The following is a 12937-nucleotide window of genomic DNA, read 5'->3' as shown; positions in this document are numbered from 1 at the left end:
CAGCCACTGTCTATGAAAAACCTAACCAAACTGCAGTGTATATTTTGAAGAAAGGTCTCCATTTGAGGGGAAAAATGAGCATAAACTGCCTTAAACAACCAGACAGTTTAGGAAGGTTGGGCACCTCCTCCCCCCACTTCCTCCCCTCCACCCAAGATCCCTCACTGCATAGAAATAACTGTTCTTCCCACAGAGTAGGTGTCTAGTTCAAGCAGCCAGCGGTGGGTGTGGCCAGCTAGATACTGGATCAAGCTCCAGCTGCGGCCACCACCACAGAAAATAGAAAGGCAGAGCAAAAGCAATAGCAACAAACGCTTCGAGAAATCAGTAACCCATTGAAGTGCATTTTTTGTGCATGACAAGGTCACACTGAGAACAAGGGAGAGCTGTCTGCCCTCCTTTCTTGGAAAACTGTGCAAAGTTTTTTTGCATTTTTAACCCTTTATATGTTAGCGGCTGGGGGGGGGGGCAGAGGATGTGGGTGTGTTGGAGAAACAGCCCTAAGAAACCAAACTGTTCAGCAACTAGGACAGCATCTGAATAGAGTGTTTTCTTTTCAACTCCTTCCCCTCGTTGCGACTGCTAAAAAAAACAAATCCAGCATTTCAGGGCCCCTCCCCCGAAGCCTTCTCCAGAAGTGATCAAAATAATAACAAGGGGGAAAATCCCGTTTCTTGAAGCGGTGGTATTTCAAATACCCTCATCGTCACCGCCCCCAGCTACCCAACGAAGTTTGTTTGTCTAGAGGAATAGCCTTCGACTGCATTTTTATCCTGATCTTACCGTCCTCCCCCATCCCCACCCAGCTGGCACTTCTGGGCAGTGCAAGCCCCTTTTTGCCCCTCACGAGGGTCTCCTGCAGGATTTTCTGAGTCCCTCTTTCCGCCTTGCCCAGAATCTGTTATTTGCAAGAAACGTCTTTTTGACGCAGGAGAAATGGCAAATTTTAAGTACGTCATTAATATGGCGCCAAAAGATTTTTTTTAAGTATAAGCTTATTTTTTTAAGGTTGCAGCAGCAGCAGCAGCCCAGCGTACGCCCGTGCCCGTAGCTCGGAGAAGAGAGGGGGAGTGAAGCGGAGGGGGGAGAGGAGGTAAAGAAGTGTGTGCGTTCCACGGCTGCTGCTGAGGGTGTTGTGGTGTGTGTATGTGTGTGCGTGTACGCGGCTGGGGATCATTGCGAAAGCGACCTGATCAGACTTGTACAGTGTGTGTGAGCAACCCGACCCCGCTGCTTGCCTCTACCCAGAGCAAAAGAGAGATGGGGACCCAACGCATCGGGGGGAGGTGAACAGCAAAGGGGGGCCGGGGGGGAGGGGCAACAAGACAACACATGCACAAACACAACCAGAGATGGGACCCATGTCTGCTGCACCTGGACCTGCTGCTGCCCAGGAAGAAACAACAAACAAGAAAAAAAGAAATTGAAGAAAGATTTTGGGGGAAGTGAAAATCATTCTTGATCATACTAATAATTTAAAAAGTCACTTTTCTGGTCCTCCCACCTGCCCCCCTCCCCAAATAAAAAGGTCAGCAGAAGAATTGGTCGTTGTTGCAAAGAGATCCTAAGGAAGTCTGGGTTAAAAAAGAAACAGAAACACGCATATAGGGCTGGATCGTGCACAGAGCGGCCATCTCGGCTGGAAGCAATTCTTTTGGGTTCGCATCTATGGAGTTACTTTGTATCCACTCCTAAGAGGAGGGTGTCATCTTCGGATCCAGCAGGGGGGTTATTCCCCCCCCCTTCGCAATGATACCAGATTGATCGTGCAAAGGGGCTTTCCTGATCGTTTCAATCGCTGGAGCATCCCCCCCGCCCCCTCTCCACACTCCTCTTTTGTAACCTGAGGGACAGTCTCAACTCTTTGAGGACACTCTCCCGGCAAAGGTAAAGGATGAAGGAGGATTGCATTTTGGATTGCTTTAATTTGCAGCTGATCTTTATTTTGCATCTCTCTGGCTTTTTTTTTTTTCTTTCCATTTCGCTGGGCTGACTGCTAGGAAGGAAGGGGAAAATGTGCAGCATTTTACCCAGATCGATTGCGCATGTTGGTCACTCATGTTTTAAAGAGTAAAAAGGAAGCAGCAGGAATGTAAACAAGAACTTTTAAAGGGTCGGCGCAGATGGTTTTTTTTTATTTTCCAAATTAATGACTGCGGCAGAGCTCACCCCAAACCGCCTCTGGGTTGGGGAGGGGGAAAACAGCACCGTTTATTGTTGCAACGGGCAAAGCAGCCAGGCATCAGGGTCCACAGGGATCCGGGTGCTTTGAGTCGGGAGAGGGGTGTGAAATGTGCCACAGGAGGCAGCGAGGGCAGCCCAGCAAGGGAGAGACACGAGTTTCATTTTGTTGATACGCAGCACGTTTTGGAGCCTTGCAATTCTTGGAGCTGGTGCACATGATCCGCTCCTCTCACGTGCTGGGGCTGCCAGGTCCCTGCCAAATCGTGCACGGCCCCAAACAATGCAGCGGGGAGCGGAGGGGCGGGCAGCGTTCGCCCCGCTGGCACGGGTGGCGGAGCCCGGGGCTGAGCTCCCTGGGCGCTCCGGGTTTGCAGCCCTGCTGTAGCGGGTGGGGGAGGGCCAGCGAGCGAGAGACGCGCGCTGCTGGGGGCACGGCGAGGTTTGGGAATGGAAATGTACAGGCAGCGGCCGCGGCAGGCCGGCTGCACGTTGGGGACAGGACTGTAGGGGGCATGGCTGTTGTTTACCTTCTCAAACTCTCACGGCTCCCGGCGGACTCCTCTGGGGGCGTCTCATCCTCTCCTCTCCATCTCTGCCTGCCCACCCCCGAGCCAGTCTCCGCTCCCTCGCTCATCCCTCCTTCCTTCCTGCTCCCGTGCATTCCCTCACACCCCTCCGCTCTGCTCGCTCCTGCGGTCCGTCCTTCCTCTCGCTTTCTCATCCCCTCCATTCCAGTCTTCTTAGGGAGACTCCTCCGTCCAGCCCCTCTGCTCCGTGCAATGCTGTCCATCCTCCCTGGCTGCCTCTCTTGCATCCCTTTCCTCTCTTCCTGGATTTGTATCCATTCTCTTTCCTATTCTCCTGTCCCCCAGCTTCATCCCTCTTGCCTGCAGCTCTCTTGCTGGCTCACATCCCCCCATTCCCTTCTCCCTCCTGCCTCCTTCTTCCCCATCTCTGTCTGTCATTGCCCCTCTCCTTCTGGCAGGTGCCCATCTCTCATGCACAGTCTCCCTTGCCAGCAGCCCCTCCTGTTTGTTTTCTGCAAGGGTCACGTCTTTCTTCCAGGAGATTCATTCAGCAGCATTTGAGGGAATCTCTTTAAGCAAAGATGGGAACAAGAAATCCTGACATTGAGCAACAAATATTCCCTCATCCCCTCTGCTCTCCTTCGCATACAATCCCTCTTCTCTCTCCATTTGCTGGGGAGAGACATAGCCTCCAAAATGTCCTTCTCACCTTGGGTTTTTTTTTCCCGATCTGGGCACATGAATACAGCCCTTCTCCTCCTGCTCTGATACAGTCCCCCTGCCCCCACCTTTCTCTGTATCTCATTATCTCACTGTCATCTTCACTCTTCCATGCTCCAATCACTTCTACACATACATGCTCCCACTGGCTTGCCCTAATTCTCACACCCAGTCTCTTATAGCCCTTCTCAGGGCTGCACTACATGTCTACCCTTCCCTGCTAGAGAGAGACCCATAGTCTCCCACTGGCCTCATGATGCCCACTGTTTTCCTGCCAGCATCTCACTGGCCCCCTGGTGTTTACCTGGTTTCATTCTTTTACTGATCTCCTATCTTCCTCTTTCTGTTTCACTGGTTTGTCTACTCCCCCCTCCGTTTCATGCTAGGTTTTGCCGACTTGTTCTCCTCTTTCCCTTCCTCTAGGGGGAAGCAAAATGCATCCAAGATAGCATCTTCTGCAATGTTTGTTTTGCAAAGCAAGTACCCTGCTCCCTTGTATCCCATGTGCACATAGAAATAGGAGTGAGCCCTAGGTCTAGTTCCCTCTTGAGTGACTGGCCACTGTCTCTGAGGGATCATTTAATGATCAGCACTTGCCTCCTACTTGCACAATCTTGACCATACTTTTTAACAATTTGGTGTCTCTTTGATGGAGCATCTAATTGGATTTTAATTTTAGGAACTGGGTTTACATTTAATTTGGAGCTAATTACCTTTTCAAATGACAGTGAATCCATCTGTCAACTCCCCTCCTTGAAAGGTGCTTTCAGAGTGAAATAGTGTGAGAAGTTGGGAACTGCTTTTGCAAGGTGCAAAAGCTACTGGATTTCAGGTTCAGGTGCAATTGTGGAAAGACCCCTGTGTGCCCCTAAGTCCCATTAATCTTTTGAACAGCAAGTGCAAATCTCAAACTACCTGGCAAGATGCTCTTTCCAAATACCAAGCCAATTCGTTTTCTTCCTTTCCCCCACACCAGCTATCCTTACAAATAATGCAATTACTGTTTTAAATCTGGATCCCCCTTACCAATGAGATCTTTGGAAATGAGGATTTGGCTCCACATAAGGTGGTGCTCAGCCTCTCCCTTATGGTAAAAAGCCTTGGTTTTAGGAACTGTGTTTGACCTTTAAGCATTTATTAGCCATTGAGGTTAAAGTAATTGTGAGCTAGAACTAAAAATAGTTTGCAAAAAGGTTACGTTTGTTTTTTAGTAGGAAAGATCAGATGGGTTTCTGAAAATCAAGGCTATGTCCAGAAACTGAGTTAAGTGTTATAGGCAGGGAGATGAAATTAATTTAATTCATTTGTGATTCTGCTAATAGAGCATTTGACACCAAGCTCTGAAAGTTGCCTGACATGTGGTCCTCAAACTGCCAGTTCAATAGGATTTGACCCTGTGGGATTTTTGGCATGTTCTGAGGTTCTGAGTGCCCTGAGTTAAGAGTGCCCAGGAACACGCAGGACAGAGCCATTGATTCTGTGCACAGCATGCAGTGCCCATCCTCATTTACTTTTTTCTCTGTATTTGTGCATGTCACAAGGTGGGACTCACCCGTGCAGCACCTCCTCCTGGTCATCCGGGGAATTAGTGTTTCCAGCCTCCAGAGCACCCTCTGCAGGCCGGTGTCCCATTTGCTGCTGGGCCTGAGTCCCTCTTGGACCCCGGTGCCCCTTTCAGGCCAAGGTGCTGCCCCCTGGCAGTACCCCCACAGATCTGGGTCTCCCCTCCCTGGGGAACCCCCACCCTCTATCCCCACCTCACCTCAGACTATGGCTACTGCCAGTCTTGATCTAGCCCCTGTTCACTGGGGCAGACTGAAGTATAAATGCCACTCATCACCAGCAAGGGGGGTTTGGACCTGCTGCCTCTGCGTATCCTTGGGCTGCCCCTCCGCAACCCCAGTACCCTTTCTGGCCTTTAACAAGGCCTTCAGCCTGGGGGTTTCCAAGCTGGGGCTTCCCCAGCTCCTCTAGTCTTCCACCAGCCCTGCTCCACTTTAGGTACTCTTTCTCAGCTCCCAGGCAGCCAGGCCCTTCTCTCTCAAGAACTAGAAGGAGAATCCTCTCAGCTCCTGGCTTCACTGGCTTTTATAGGGCCAGCTGCAGTCTGATTGGGGCGTGGCCCAGCTGCGGCTGCTTCTCCAATCAGTGAGCCTTTAGCCTGCAGCCCCAGCCCTCTCTCAGGGCTGGCTTCAAGCCCTTTCAGGGCAGGAGCAGGTGACCACCCTGCTACAATGCATAACCGTTCACGCATCTGGGCAGAGTTCCTCTGGGCGGCGTCCACTGGCTCCCTTGACGCCTTCAAGGAGCAGTGGGCGCTGTTGGGGTTCTCTGCTCGGTGTCCCCGTCAGGTTCCCTTCTTATGACCCTTTGACCTCACTCCTGTCCCTGTTCTTTTATTAGTTGTCCCCCGAACTCAGTGGGTTCTGTGGTCCTGTGGGTCCCCCCCTTAGGCTGGGGGGGATCCTTTAGCAGTGGGTGGGCTTTGCCCGCCCACTTCCCGGACACCCGATAGGTACAATGCATAACCGTTCACGCATCTGGGCAGAGTTCCTCTGGGCGGCGTCCACTGGCTCCCTTGACACCTTCAAGGAGCAGTGGGCGCTGTTGGGGTTCTCTGCTCGGTGTCCCCATCAGGCTCCCTTCTTATGACCCTTTGACCGCACTCCTGTCCCTGTTCTTTTATTAGTTGTCCCCCGGAATCAGTGGGGTTCTGAGGTCCTGTAGATCCTCCCCTTAGGCTGGGGGGAGATCCTTTAGCAGTCAGCGGGCTGCCGCTCGCCTAGTTCCCAGAAACCCAATAGGTACAGTGCATAACGAATTTTCAGTATGTGACACTCTCTTCGTGTCCAGAGTAACCTCTCTGATGTCCATGATGGATTTAAACATGTGGAGAGAGCTGATTAATGAGAGGATGAAAATAAAAGAAAAGGAAAGTCAAGTCATAAATATGAGTAATAAAGAAAAAAAATCCCCTACTAGATATGGAAAAAATGCAAAGCAGAGGAAATGAGCGGGACTTGTTTTGTTTTAAATTTAAATGAGATTAAAATTTGCTCCAGGAACCAAGACAGCAAGCAGAGCTTACTGCAGAGAAGAACAAGGACGCTTGTCTTTTACTGAGACACCTTAGATGCCCTTTGCTCTAACACATTGAAATTGATTGCAACCCACACAGAAATTAATGGGTCAGATCAGATTCACCACTCCGGATGCAGTGGGGTGCTGCATGACACTACCCATGCCTGTGGGGACGCTGCTGCAGATGGTGCATTCATCCCCAGAAAAGGGCAGCATTAAAATCCAATTGAGGCTTCTTATTCGAAGCCTGCCCAGGAGAGCTAGCAAGCTGGGACCCATCCTGTCTCAGGCCAGCTACAGACACTTTGCAACTGTGCTGGCAAGCTCCAGGCTTCCCATCAGAGCAGGTGTTGTGAGTGGTTTGCAGCGCTGGGCAGAGGTGGAAAGGTCTGGGGAGGGCTGTGGAAGAGGGGACCAGAGGGCAATATTTTTTCCCTAATTAACATAGCAAGTGTCTTAATTGAAGTGAGAGCTGGCCAGAAGGCAGCACATAGGGTACAAATCCTAGCTTAAAATATATGTAATGAATCACAGCATCTAAAATAGAAGCAGTGAACTACTGGGATGTTAGTAGGGATAGTCAATGGAGCTGATCCATGGTCCCCCTGGCTCTTAACTTCCCTCTCCTTTCCACTGACCAGCCCTCCCTGCATTCACATCCCGTAGACGCTGGCTGTCCCCCTCTTGTTCCTCAGCACCCAGCTGCCCGAGACCCTGATCTCTCTCTTCCTCTTCCCCCTCTCCTAGCCCTCTTCTTGTCCCTAATGATAATGGAAGATCCCCTCTGCCTTCTTGTCCCCTTCACAAAGCTGTGTGCATCAGCCTTCCCTTTCCTGTCTCCTAGGAATAACCTCTAGCTGTCTCAAGTCTCTGCTTCTCTGCCCTGACCCTTTTAAAGCACCTCCTAGCTAATGAAGACCTGCCTCCCCAGCCAGACTTTTCCACCAGGACCTAAAAAGCAGGAAATTGACCAGGAGCAGCCTAGATACCAAGGCATTCTCATTTCTCTGAACATTTAAGGTTCCTTGGGTTTCAGGGCCAGGGCAACAGGGAATTGGTGCTAATGCCGGGTGGGTCAGTCAGGCATGCTTGTTTGCAGCCGGGTCACTGGGTAGGTGGTAGCTCAAGCCTCTTACCTGGGGCTAAGCCCGTAAGCAGACCGTGGCTCAGGCTTCCTGCCCAAGGGCTAAACAGATAAACAGCCAAGGGCTCATTCAACCCCGAGTGAAGGGCTGGGAGCAGGGGGATCTGGGCCTGCCCCTCTCCACCAGGTCCCAGCCCAGGGCCCTAGAAGTGATGGGTGGTCCCGCCACAGAGTTGGCAGGGAAGCGTGGAGTAGCTACCTTGTCTCCCAGCAGCACAACTGAGTCAATATCTCATTTCCGTAGGCTACTTCCTACCAGTGGCTCGTGAGGCTGCTCCACGGCTGCTGAGTCCTGGTTCCTCCTCTCCAGGTCGAGAGGCTCACTCTCTGCTTCCTCTCTGGGTCACCGTCTCATAGTCAGATGTTTCTTTACTCAGGTGTTTCACATTCTCCTCTGCCTGATCTTCTCCCAGGCCGTCTCAGGGGGACCATCATCTGCCACAGCTGGTTGAGGGTTCTGCTGGCACTTTGGTGCCCTGGGAAGGACATCTGTCTCCTTCCCTGGCCTAACCCCAACTGAGTTGCAAGTGCAGGGCCCTGCTCTTGTACTTTCTGTCTCACCCCCCTATGTCCTGTGTGTGGGGCGGAGCTTGGTTAGCTGAGCTCCCAAGGTGGGTTAATCCCCTCTGTCCTGGAGTGAGGCCACTGCATCACACATGCCTCGATGATTTACCAGCAGAATCAGGGGGATTGGGCCCAGTGTGTATATTTCCTTGCCAGGATTTAATAATGCTCTGTAGAGATTTGTTAACCATGTGAAGCTAATTCAGCCGTGGTGTAAGTGGGAAGCGTAACATCCATTGAAACCTTAGGAGCTGCTCTTAGTCGTGTCAGGGTTGAATTTGACCTGTGGCATTTTTGCACAGCAAATTCTGCCCCTTAACTGAAAAGTTTGTTCTCTTGTTATCATAAAGCCATCTAAATATACCAAATGCAAAAACCGCATTGGAGTTCATGGGAGTTTTGTCTGAATAATGATTGAGTCCTGTAGGATTTGGCTCCAAAAGTGTAAAGGTAAAATGTATGTCACAGTCCGATGAAGATGAATGAGCCTGTGACAGTATAACATCTGAAGCCTCGCTAGCCTCTTCTCTGTATGTTATACCTGTCTAATTGCCTGTCTTACAGACCTCAGGGTAAGGAAAATAAACAGTTAACACAAAAGGGAAAACACAGTGACCTGCCCCATTCTTCTAATTCACAAAAATGGAATGGCAGTACCATGAGTTGTTACAAGAAAGTAATTAATTTGGAAAAAAGTTTCCTAAGTTACCACTGGGGCCACTGCTCTCTATTTGTATTTCTGTTTCCTTATGTTAGTATCAAACAGGGAAGTGGTTTCTCACAGCTTCCATTGCAATTTAGGAAGAAAACACAGAATTCAATGTGTTTTTCACAACCATCACACAACATAAGAAGTTGTTGGAGAGGGGAAGCTAGGCGCACAAGGGAAGGTCTTAGGATAGGCATACCTCCCCCTCCCCCCCCCCCAAACAAACCAGGGATATATGATGACCAAATAATATTTTACTGTAATTTTCTCTCCAGAGAACATATGTAGATTAATTAGAGTTTAATATAGGGGCTCCAGTCACATTAAAGTGCTTTAGGAATTTGCGAATAGAGTTTGCTATATAATTCTGTCTTTCATGTTAAAGAGTGCCTCTATAGGAGAGACCTTTCCAGCCAAAATTATATTAGCATCTTATTTTATTCATGCTCCTTAGTGAGCTGCTGTAGAGGTGATCTCAGAAATTGCTTGCTTGGAATGCATTTTTTGGGAAAGTAACTGTATTTTGTATCGGGGCATTGTTAGGCCATGGTTCTGTGCTTGAGTATGAACTGTAAAGCTGAAACCAGAGGGGAGTACAGGCAGATTTTTGTGCTGTGGCCCCCATGGTCCGTGGAACCGCTCGTCACAGACATATGTGAAGTCTTCTAGCATTTCCGCTTCACCTACAATATCCCAGAATGCTTTATTCTAGCACATCACAGATACCAAATGTTACACTGCAACCCCAGGTACCTGTGATGCCACAGAGTGAGAGAGTGCATTTTGGAAAAGGGATGCATTTGTTATGCCAGAGCAGAATCTCTGCCCAGTGAGCTAAGATGTGCCAATGGATTTCCCAGAGGATATGAAGAGTAAAGAGTTAGTCAAAAAGTATTTCATTTGTGAATGCCCCCCAAAGCCTGGTAAAAGCCTTTCTAATGGTCTTTGCTTCTTTAAAACCAAAATTTTGGGCTAAATATGACCTGACAGTGACCTTTAAGAGCATTATTTTTTCCCCATTTTTTTATGATTTTGATAAAGATCCTCTCTATGGAAAAGGTCAATTAAAGGAGAAATGAAATTAAAACATGAATCAAGATTATTTTTGAAGTGTCACATATGTGTGTGGACTTAAAAAATTACCCAGTAGTATGTTTTCAAACCAAATGGGCTGTGAAAACTTCTTTCACAGACCAGGCAAGGCTTGAGTCCAGACTCTTAAAGGTCTGTGTTTTCTCTGCTAGAGATGATGACATAACTAAAGGAATGCAAGGAATGTAGCTCCCTGCATTGTTACGTAGGATGCCTGAGGGGTGGCTCAGTGATCTAATCAGCAGGTTGGGGCCACTGAGATTCCCTGGAATCACATATTCAAATTCTGGTAGAGTTGACTCAGCTATTTATTCCTCCAAGATTAATGAATCAAGTGCTATCCACTTCACTGCGTAGAGGCTTTCAGACAAGACATTAAGAAAGCAGTGTCCTTTCTGTTCTGCATGGAAATTAAGGACCCTGCAACATTTTTCCTAAGAGCTGTGACTGGTCCAGTGCCCTGGGCCAAAACGTCCTCTCCCTTCACTTGTGCAGTGCATTGTGCATCAGCTGGCTGTCTTCATCCTCCCAAGATCTGGAGGCATTTCAATTGCACTGTATGTCTGTATGGCCAGATTCTGTTCAAATCAATGGAGTTAATCCAGATTTAAAGCAGAATTCTGTAGAGCAGAATTTGTTTTAGAGGGTGCAATCCTGGCTTCACTCAAGTCAGTGGCAAAACAATTGATTTATATAGAACCAGGAGTTTACCCATGCTGTGCAAATCACTTTGGAATGAAAGATGCTGTGTAAATGTAAAACAGTATTAATATACTGATCCTGTAGTCGTTCTGTATTTAGAATTCACATGGATTTTGATGGGAGAGATGTGTGTGGAATGTCTGCATTATTGCCTTAACAGAATAATGTTTGCCCTTCTATAATGGCTCCCATCCAAGGATCTCAAAGCACTTTACAAACATAAATTAAAGTTAGCCTCCTCACTTCTTGGGGCAGGGCCTTATTTAAAGGTGAGAAAAATGAGTTATAGAGAAGTGACTTGTCTAAGGTCACTCAGGAAGTCTGTAGAACAGCTGGGAACAGGACTGAGGGGCCAAATTCAGTGTGGGTGAAATCAGTGGAGTTTCAGCAGAGTATGCCAGGGCAGAAATTAGTCATAGTCACTTGACTCCCACGCCTGTGCCTTGATCACATAACCATCCTTCTTCCCTTGGGTGAAGGCCTTAGGAGTCAATGATACTATCATGTTTTCCAGGAGAACCTTAGATGGATGACACGTGCCTCGGTGCTCTACTGGAAATTCCATTGGGCATTACTAGAATCCTTTGGTTTCCATGGCTCTCTATTTCATTCTACTAGCCTATATTTGTTTCAGTTGTATGAAGAATTAGCCCCAGGAGTCAGTCAATCAGAAGCCCAGTCATTGTGCTCCAAATTCCTGTGTGCCAGTTGGAACCAATAGGAACCAGTTGAAAATGTCCAACTGGAATTTCCACTAAGGATAAGTAAACTGTTGTTAAATCCATCTTTAATATCTCTTTCCCCAAGCAAAATCTAATGGCTTGTAAGTACAAGGCTGGTTTAATAACATCTGTTTCCTCTTGAATCACTCCAAGTATTGATATTGCCATATTCTCAAGGAACATTTTTAATCATGTTTTGACAGCACAATGTTTTACTACAACACTGATAGTTAAAATGTTTATGTTACTTTGTAGTATTATCCCTTATAATGCTGAGATAAAACATTGCACATGTACTGAGAAATAAAGACATTGCTAGGATTTTATATGTTGAGGTATTGGTGGGTATCTCATATTCTCCGAGGGAAAAATGGCATGCTATGGCGTGCTATCAAGTGTGGTTTGTTGTTAATAGCTACTCTGATTAAATCACACACAAAATACATACAAATGTTTTATTCTCCTTTTCCTTCTAAGATTTTAGGAAAAAGGGGGGTAAGTGCAATCTAAGTGCCCCTTAGCCTTCTTAGGAAAAATACATTACTGAGAGGAATGCCATGAGAGTGTGCGTGTGTGCGTGCATGTGTATATATACATATATGTACATAACATATGAAATGTCTGCCCACATCCCATAATATAATTTAGATTAGTTAATAAGACATCACTTTTCCTCTGTAGCTCTCAAACCTCTGTGCAGAGGTAGGGAAGTACCGTTATCCACATTTTACAGATTGGGAAACTGAGGCACAGAGAGGCTAATTATTTTAAAGCGTTTCTTAGTCTTGGGTGCTTCAGTTTTTGTGCGTCCAATGTTAGACTCCTAGGATCTGATTGTCAGGACTACTAAGCGTTCACCACTCCCATTGACTTTAGTCAATTCTGTGACTTGTCCGAGGTCACAAAGCGAGTCAGCAGCAGAAGAGGGAACATCTCTTGTATTATGCTGATAGCGCCCAGACAGTGGATTGCTAAACTGGGCAGTACAGGAGGCCACCCCTTCAAATCCTCTGGGGAAATTGCAGTTAGCACATGGTGTGGCAGCTCAGCCAAGGCTGAGCACCCAGTTCTTCCCCATCCCCCACAAACTAGTAGGTGGAGAGGGGAGAGAATATGAGGAGTAGAAGGAACCATGGTTTTTTAGGCATTGTTTTTCACACTACACCTGTGCTCTGCGAGCTACCCCTGCTTTCATTTGATATACAGGTGAAGTTTATTGGCTTGGGTCATGTCTCCTAGAGACCTGTCACATCATGTTATTCCTCAGCAGTGGTGATGTAGGATGATTAACAGACCTGGGAGGGGACTGGTGGTAGGGTGTTCTTGGTGAGGGGTTCAGCTCTCCCAAGCTGGCTTCCCACCTTGATTTGCTGGAGACTGGATTTTGTGACCTTTGAGACATGATGCAAGACTCACTTGTTCTCACAGGCTTTGCCGGGATGGGTCTGGGGTTGAAATGGAGGCCTTGATGAAGGTTACACCGGTGTTATGG

At 47.9% G+C, this 12937-nt stretch overlaps 1 protein-coding gene across 7 annotated transcripts in view; it reads left to right on the top strand.

The window, feature by feature from the left end:
- The first annotated feature begins 227 nt into the window (after window positions 1–227).
- The window catches only part of JADE2 (jade family PHD finger 2), a 138271-nt gene continuing 125561 nt past the window's right edge, over window positions 228–12937 (top strand). For 4 of the 7 annotated variants that reach the window (XM_050962600.1, XM_050962595.1, XM_050962596.1 and 1 more), the window contains exon 1: window positions 1100–1887. The gene's annotated coding sequence lies outside the window, so the exon portion shown is untranslated. The other 3 variants (XM_050962594.1, XM_050962592.1, XM_050962593.1) reach the window with 3 other exon arrangements.

Source organism: Gopherus flavomarginatus, chromosome 7, assembly GCF_025201925.1.
Source record: "Gopherus flavomarginatus isolate rGopFla2 chromosome 7, rGopFla2.mat.asm, whole genome shotgun sequence".
Classification (NCBI taxonomy): Eukaryota; Metazoa; Chordata; order Testudines; family Testudinidae; genus Gopherus; species Gopherus flavomarginatus.
This window is presented reverse-complemented; position numbering and strand designations above follow the sequence as displayed.